The 7546-nt window shown below is 53.6% G+C and overlaps 1 long non-coding RNA gene across 1 annotated transcript; it reads left to right on the top strand.

Moving 5' to 3' along the window:
* Nucleotides 1-1045: 1045 nt before the first annotated feature.
* On the top strand, nucleotides 1046-7250 carry LOC146765961 (uncharacterized). Its single transcript, XR_014958761.1, has 6 exons — nucleotides 1046-2508; nucleotides 3466-3712; nucleotides 4680-4801; nucleotides 4970-5070; nucleotides 5252-5301; nucleotides 6467-7250. It is a non-coding gene; the product is annotated as an uncharacterized LOC146765961 (long non-coding RNA).
* Nucleotides 7251-7546: the final 296 nt, after the last annotated feature.

Here is a 7546-nt window from a genome sequence, read left to right on the forward strand (position 1 = left end):
ACAAAATTCCACTCGGGACCCCCAAAATTCCTCCCAAAAAACCCCCAAGACCCCTAAAATTCTCCCCAGGACACCACAAGCCCCCCTGGGACACCCCAAATTCCCATCAGGGTCCCTGAAATTCCTCCTGGGAGACCCAAAACCCCACTGAGACCCCCAAAATTCTCTTCGGGACCCCAAACCCCCCCCCGGGAGCCCCAAAATTCCCATCAGGGTCCCCGAAATTCTTTCTGGGACCCCCCAAAAACTTCGTGAGACCTCAAAATTCCCTTCAGGACCCCAAACCCACCCCCAGGACCCTCAAAATTCTGGTCGGGACCCACAAAATTCCTCCCAAAACCCCCCTGAGACCATCAAAATTCCCTTTGGGACCCCAAAACCCCTCCCGGAACGCCCAAACTTCCATTTGGGACCCCAAAAACCCCCCTGGGACCTCCAAAATTCCCATCAGGGTCCTCGAAATTCCTCCTGAAAACCCCCAAAACTCCTTGAGACCCCAAAATTCCCTTCAGGACCCCTAAATTCCTCCTGGGACCCCCCAAAACCCCCTGAGACCCCCAAAATCCACTTGAGGACCCCAAACCCCCCCCAGGACCCACAAAATTCTACTTGGGACCCCCAAAATTCCTCCCCAAGACCCCCTGAGACCCCCAAAATTCTCTCCAGGACATCACAAGGCCCCCTGGGACACCCAAAAACCTCTCCAGGACCCCAAAATCCCCCCTGGGACTTCCAAAATTCCCTTTGGGACCCCAAAACCCCCCCTGGGACCCCCAAATTTCCCTTCAGGACCTCAAAATTCCTACTGGAACCCCCAAAAAACTCCCAGAAACCCCCAAAATTCCCTTCAGAACCCCAAACCCTCCCCAGGACCCACAAAATTCCACTCGGGACCCCCAAAATTCCACCCAAAAACCCCCTGAGACCCTCAAAATTCTCCCCAGGACTCCAAAACTCCCCCTGGGTTGGCCAAAATTCCCTTTGGGACTCCAAAACCCCCGCTGGGACCCCCAAAATTCCTATCAGGGTCCCTGAAATTCCTCCTGGGACCCCCCAAAACTTCCTGGGACCCCCAAAATTCTACTTCAGGACCCAAACCCTCCCCAGGACCCACAAAATTCTCTTTGGGACCCCAAAATTCCTCCCAAAAACCTCTTGAGATACCCAAAATTCTCCCCAGGACTCCAAAACCCCCCCTGGGACGCCCAAAATTCCCTTCAGGACCCCCAAAACCCCACTGGGACCCCCAAAATTCCCTTCGGGACCCCAAAACACCCCTTGAACCCCCAAAATTCTATTTGTCACCCCAAAACACCTTCTGGGACCTCCAAATTTCTCTTTAGGACCCCTGAAATTCCTCCTGGGACCCCAAAAACTCCCTGAGACCCCCCCAAAAAGCTCTCCAGGACCTCAAAACACCCCCTGGGATCCCCAAAATTCCCATCAGGGTCCCCAAAATTCCTCCTGGGACCCCCCAAAAACTCTCTGAGACCCCCTAAATTCCCTTCATGACTCCCCAAACCCCCCCTTGGGACTCCCAAAATTCCTCCTGGGATGCTGCAAAGACCTTCCAGAGCCCCCCAGGACCCCCCCAATTTTGGGTCCCCCCCCAATTCGGGGTTCCCCCCGATTTTTGGGTCCCCAGGCTGGTGGCTCATGAAGACGACCCCGACTCGGACCCCGAACGCCCCCTGGATTCAGCCCTCCATGTGTCCTTGGTATCAGAGGCTGGAATTGCAGAGTTGCCACTTTACCCCCAGACGTAATTTTTGATGTGGTTGTGCCACTTGAACAGTATTTGAAATCTGTTTGTGCTCTTGCAGCAGCATTTCCGAACCACAATGGAAATTTAGCCCTTCTGCCTGGGGCTGCTCACAGAATCGTGGAATCCCAGAAGGGTTTGGATGGGAAGGCACCTTTATTTAAAGCTCGTCCCGTTCCACCCCTGCCATGGGCAGGGACACCTTCCACCATGCCAGGGTGCTCCAAGCCCTGTCCAGCCTGGCCTTGGACACTTCCAGGGATCCGGGGGCAGCCACAGCTTCTGTGGGCAACCTGTGCTGGACAGCAGCTTTGAAAGGCAGAGTGAAGTACAGCTGTGATTTTTGTGCTGCCCCTAACATTGTATTGCCTGGCAAATGTGCCTTTGGGGTTTTTTGGGGTTTTTTGTTTTTTGGTGGTTTTTTTTTTTTTAGTTTTTTTTGGGTGTTTTTTTTTTTCTTTCTTTTTTTTTGTGACTAAAAAGCTACCTTGTGTTCCTGGAATGTTGCATTCTACCTCTGTTGTTTTCCCAGTAAGTCTGGATCCTCTGCTTACATTTTTTCCTTCGCTTATTAGATGTCGTGGATGTGCTGGCTGTTCTGATGGAGGGCAGTGATGGCTTAGATGAAGGAATTGGGTTCTCTTTAAATGAAGACGTGATTATCCAAACATTTCCCTTCAGTGCTGTTGTCCCTGCTGCATGAGCAGCCAGGAATATGCTGTTGTTTCAGTCTGAAAATGGAACAGGTACAGGGTTTTTTTTTATGTTTTATGTGTCATTTCTAGCAGTGGAGTGAAAGCAGCATCACTTCTACCCTCTTGTAATAATTTTTTACCATTTATCATTTTTTACCTTGAGGCATTTTATTATCTTCCCTGCAAGCAGCAGGAGGTGCAGATTCACGGTGCTTTGTGCTCAGGAGGGGCATTGAAGCTCTGTAGGTGCTTCTGCCCTTTTTCCCTGACCCTGAAGAGAAGGGACACTGTCCCTGCATGGACAGTCTTGGTGTGGAAGTAGCTGGCCTCAGTAACAGCGTTTTAAGGGCAGAGCGTGGCGATCAGGAGAGGAAGGTGGTTCCCGTGCCTGTGGGCAGCTCTTCCTGAGAGCAGGGAGAGGGGACTGCCTTGTTAAGTAGGAAGTGGGTGCGTTTCCCAAGGAAAACTTCAGAAATTAAGCTCCAGGGGCAAACACTGTGAGGTTCTACCACCTCCTTGAGGACATCCTTAAAACCACCGGGGCATCAGCAGGGCTTGGAGCAGGACTGGCCAACCCCAGAGCACCTCACGAAGCCCTCTGTGTGTATGTGGCAGTCGAGTAGCACCTGGGGGGTGCTGAAAGTCCCAGTTCTGAGAGAAAATTCTGTTTAACTCGTACACGTTGGCTGGGTGTGTCCCCCCAGTACAGCTCGGTTCTTCTCTGAGGCGGTGCTTGGCAGGGTCTCTCCCTGTTAAGGGCCGGGCGTGTTTTTGGCACAACACGGTGAAGGTGGATTATTTGCTTAAGCAAGAGCTGATGATGTCTGGAGGGTTTTTCAGGTACCTCACCGGCCAGGAGCACCTGTCTAGGTCACTAGGAACACTTTTTGATCTCGATCAGTTCTTTTCTGCGTGAGGCTCTGTGGGCTGCTGGCAAGGCCCAAAGTAAGGAAGGTTGCCCCAGTGTCCGTGCTCATGTCAATAGTTTAATTTATTTGGCTTTTCTAGGAGCAGACGTCGTGGAGGACCTTGGTGCTGTTTTCACTGGCCTGCTGCACTCTCCGAGAGAACCCCTTGCTCCCTGCGTGACGTTCCAGCTCTGTGACAAAGCTGATAAGTATCCTCAGCTCTACCAGTTTAACCAATACTATAGGCTCTGGATGCCCAAGCAGTCCCAGGAACCTGTGGTATGGAATCCCTGAAGTCACTGAATTCTTGAGCCAGTATTCCTATAAAATCCTCACAGTTGACAGAGGTAACATTTCCATCAGAAACAGTGTTTTTATTGAGGAGGTAATTCTGCATCTCTTGTTGATCGTGCTGGGGACACACGTTTGCTCCAGGGCTTTTCTCTGATGGCACAAGAGGTCTCTGTGGTGTTTGGGAGGCGATGCCAGGGCTCAGGGCTCATACAGAGACTCCTCACCGGGCACAGCAGAGCCTGGTGTGTGCTGTGGCCTCTGTTTACAGCACCCGGAGTTCCCCCGGGTGGGTGGAGGATCACAGGCCCCTGGGCTGGGTTTTGTGAGTTTTTCTCAGCTCAGCAGTGTGAACACTCCAGATGCCCCTGGGGACACTGCTGGACAGCATCCATCCACTCCCTCCATCCACTCATTTGTACCCAGGAATGTAGGAAACTCTGACTGGGGACGGGCAGTAGTTTTGAAAATCATGCCCTAGCCTTTTTCTCTAGGAACAAACCAAGAGAGTGCCCTGAAAGCACCGGAGGGGCTGCAGGGGCTGAAGGGAACAGAAAGGGCTCCCGGCACCTTTTGCCTCCGTTCTCTGCCATTCCCCAAAAGGCATCGCAGTCCTGGAAGAGGTGTTTGTCATGCAGGCTGCCAAAATGAAGACCTGTAAAATCCTAGCTCTGCCTTTTGTTTAACGTGTTCTTACTTCCTATTTATGTCATCACAGAAAGCAAGGAAAGAATAAATGTGTCTGGTTCCCACTATTGCTCTGTGCAGGCATTTTTAAAGGCTGCTGTAGTTCTATCCTCTTTTTCCACTCCAAGCTTCACTTTTCCCCTCCTTTTTCAAGGTCTGCTGCTTTGGGTGTCCCAGGCAGGGCTGGGTTCCTCGGCAGGGGTCTTAGGAGTTGGTGCAGATTCTGCTTTTTCCGAAGGTGTATCAAAGTGTGCCGGCAAAAGGACTGTTTTCTCCAGGGGAAAGCTTTCTCTCAATGACCATCAATGCATGTATGTGTTTTAATCATGTAACCAGGTGGATTAAGAAAAGCCAACACCTGTAGCAGATTTCTGTTGGATCTGTGTCTGTGAGAAGTGGGCTGTGTGCTGGAGAGGGAGAGACCAAGAGACGCTGTTGGAGAGTGGCAACAGCAGCAGGTGCGAGCTGTTAAGTTGATGAGGAGGAGGGGCGTGTCCTGCCGGGGGGAGGTTATTTAAGGGTGAGGCTTTGCCTCAGCCGGGTTTTGCACAGAGCTGCTGGAGAAGAGGAGTTTGTGGGGGGCTCGTGGGGCTGTCTCCTGGAAGGACGGTGGGCGCTTTGGACAGGGTCCGGGGGATCACCTGGATACACACTTGGATACGTGGAGCATTGCTCAAAGGAGGAGCCCAGGGACAAACCTTTGTGCCGAGAAGCAGCAGCCAAGCAGGTGAGCCGGTGCTGTGCCTTTATAGCGGGGACTTTTCTCCTTTCCCTTTGAAATTTCGTCATCCTGGGGTTGAATTGGAGGGGGCAGTCCTGTGGTCCCACCTTTTAAGGGGTTTGGATTGAGGTAAAATTCTCCCTTTTGCCATCATTTGAGGAAAGCTGCTTCTTTTCTTCTCTTCTAGGGGACACGATTGAAGGGAAGCCTACATTTCTTTTCCCTTGTTAGGGTGAGGTGAGCGCCGGGGTGTGGCATCAGTGTCGGGGCTTCAGAGGAAGGGAGCTGCAGCCGTGGCAGCGCTGGCAGGGCGGGGATCGGGCTGTGCCGCTGCATTCGGGGCGCTTCTTCTGCCCCCGGCCCGGCAGCGAAGGGTCCGGCGCGGAGCCCTGCCGGCAGTGCCGGGGCTGGCCGGGGCGGAAGGGGAGCTGGGCGCGGCTGGGCTGCCGCGGGCCCGCCGGAGCCGCGCCGGTGCGAGCCGTGCGGAGCCGAGCGGAGCTTTGGCCGGGCCGGCGGGCGGGGGAGGCGGCGCGGGCGCCGCGCCGGTGCCGCCGCTCCGTCCGCTCCGGGCGCGGGGCTCGGGCGCCGCCGGGGCCCCCCGGGCCCGGTGCCGGCCCCGCCGGGCCGGGGGCAGCGGGCGGGGGTCTCCTGGCCTGGCGCCGCCTCTTCCTGCCGGAGGAGCCGCTTTCCTGCCGGAGCCGCGCTGCGCCCGGGGCCGGGAGCGCGGCTTCGCATCTTCCAGCCTCCCTCGCTGCGGTGTTTCTTTAGGGTCTCATCAATGTGTTTTAAGGATTTTGGGGCTATTTTTAGAGCTCTTCTAGGAATATTTAGAGATATTTTTTAAACGTTCTTTGGGGGTTTTTAGGGGTGTTTTAGGGGCTTTTTAAAGTAGAGTATTTTTATTGTATTTTAAGGGCATTCTGAGGCTATTTTCATGTTTTTGTCGGGGTTTAAAGACATTTTGAAGATGAGGGTTTTTTTAGGGCATTTTTGTGGGTTTTTTAGGGTCTTTTCATGGCATAGAGGCTGAGGGACAGCTTGAGGGTGACAGAGGCTGGGAGCTGAGGGAGGAACAGGGGAGGGGACAGTGGGTGACACAGAGAGATGCTGAGGGGGGCAGGGGCAGCTGGAGGGTGACACAGAGAAGCTGGGGGCTGAGGAGCAGAGGAGAGGGGGCTTGAGGGGCAAAGGGGGGTTCGAGGGTGACAGCCAGAGCCTGAGGGCTGGGGGGCTGAGGGAGGGGTCAGGGGTGAAGGGAGAGGGTCTGAGGGCTGGACAGTCCAGTGGGGATCAGGGCTACAGCGTACAGCTTAGGAGGCAAGTTAGGGTACAGGTGCAGCACCCCTCACCCAGCCCTAACCTCACCCTAAGCAGCCTTTTCCCTTTTCACCCCTAACAACAGCAGCACAGCACAGCAAGCCTGACAGCGAGACCACACCGGAAGCCTCCCAGTGGGACAGGGCAGCGACCCTCGCACCAGGACAACGCCAGAACCCTCAGAGGACAACAGGACCCGCTGCGAAAAGGTAGGGATGACATCTGTGGGCTAGAGGGCAACAGGAAGGGGTTTGGAGGCAGAGCAGGCTTCCTTGAGTGTTTTTTTTTGCAGGGCTATTAGGGGATTTTTGAAGGCTTTCTCTGGCATCTTTTAGAGAATTGTTATACCTTCCTAATGGCTATTTTAGAATTCCTTGGTGTATTTTTAGGGTCAGGATGAGGGCGAGACAGGATGCCCACTGAAAATGTGGAGCATTACTGGAATGCTTTGGGAAGGTGCCAGTGGAGGGCCAGTGGGTAAGGTGCCATGATGCTGGTCTGAAGGTTGTGAATTCTGAGCAAAGCAAAGTGGTTGTGGTTAGGGTTATATGGTGGCAGATTTCCCAAGGAGAAATCAAGCACAGAAAAAATCAAGCCGAAGCTTTGTACTGTCAGATTAAAACAGGTATTCGGCATGAAAAAAAATCCCTGAGTACTTGGGGGTGGGAGATGCAAGATGAGGGAAATCCAGTGAGGATTTGACATTGAGGAAGCAAAAGGAAACGTGGGACCTGAAAACCAAGGGGATCGCAGGGCCCTGCCAATGAATGAGGGATATCTACATAGTGAAAGCAAATTCAGAAGCCCAGATTCCTGATGTCAGTTTGTAGGGCTCCCTTGGGTGTATCAGGGCAGCACAAGTTTGAGTTGGGGACAACTTCGATCTGGGCTCCCTCCTTCGATGTAAGGATTCTTTGCAGTCAGGACCAGGGGCCACAGGGCACATCCTTTGGCCATTTTCTCTGGAAAAGAAAACTCAGCAGTCCAGGTTCCTGATGTCAGTTTGTAGGGCTCCCTTTGGTCTATCAGGGCACGAAGTTTAAGATGGGGAGAATTTCGGTCTGGGCTCCATCCTTCGATATAAGGATTCTTTGCAGTCAGGGCCCAGCCCAAGGCCAGGGGCCCCTGGGCACACCCTTTGGCCATTTTCCCTGAGAAAGAAAAC

Source organism: Lonchura striata, chromosome 16 (genome assembly GCF_050655825.1).
Source record: "Lonchura striata isolate lonStrDom1 chromosome 16, ASM5065582v1, whole genome shotgun sequence".
Taxonomy (NCBI): Eukaryota; Metazoa; Chordata; class Aves; order Passeriformes; family Estrildidae; genus Lonchura; species Lonchura striata.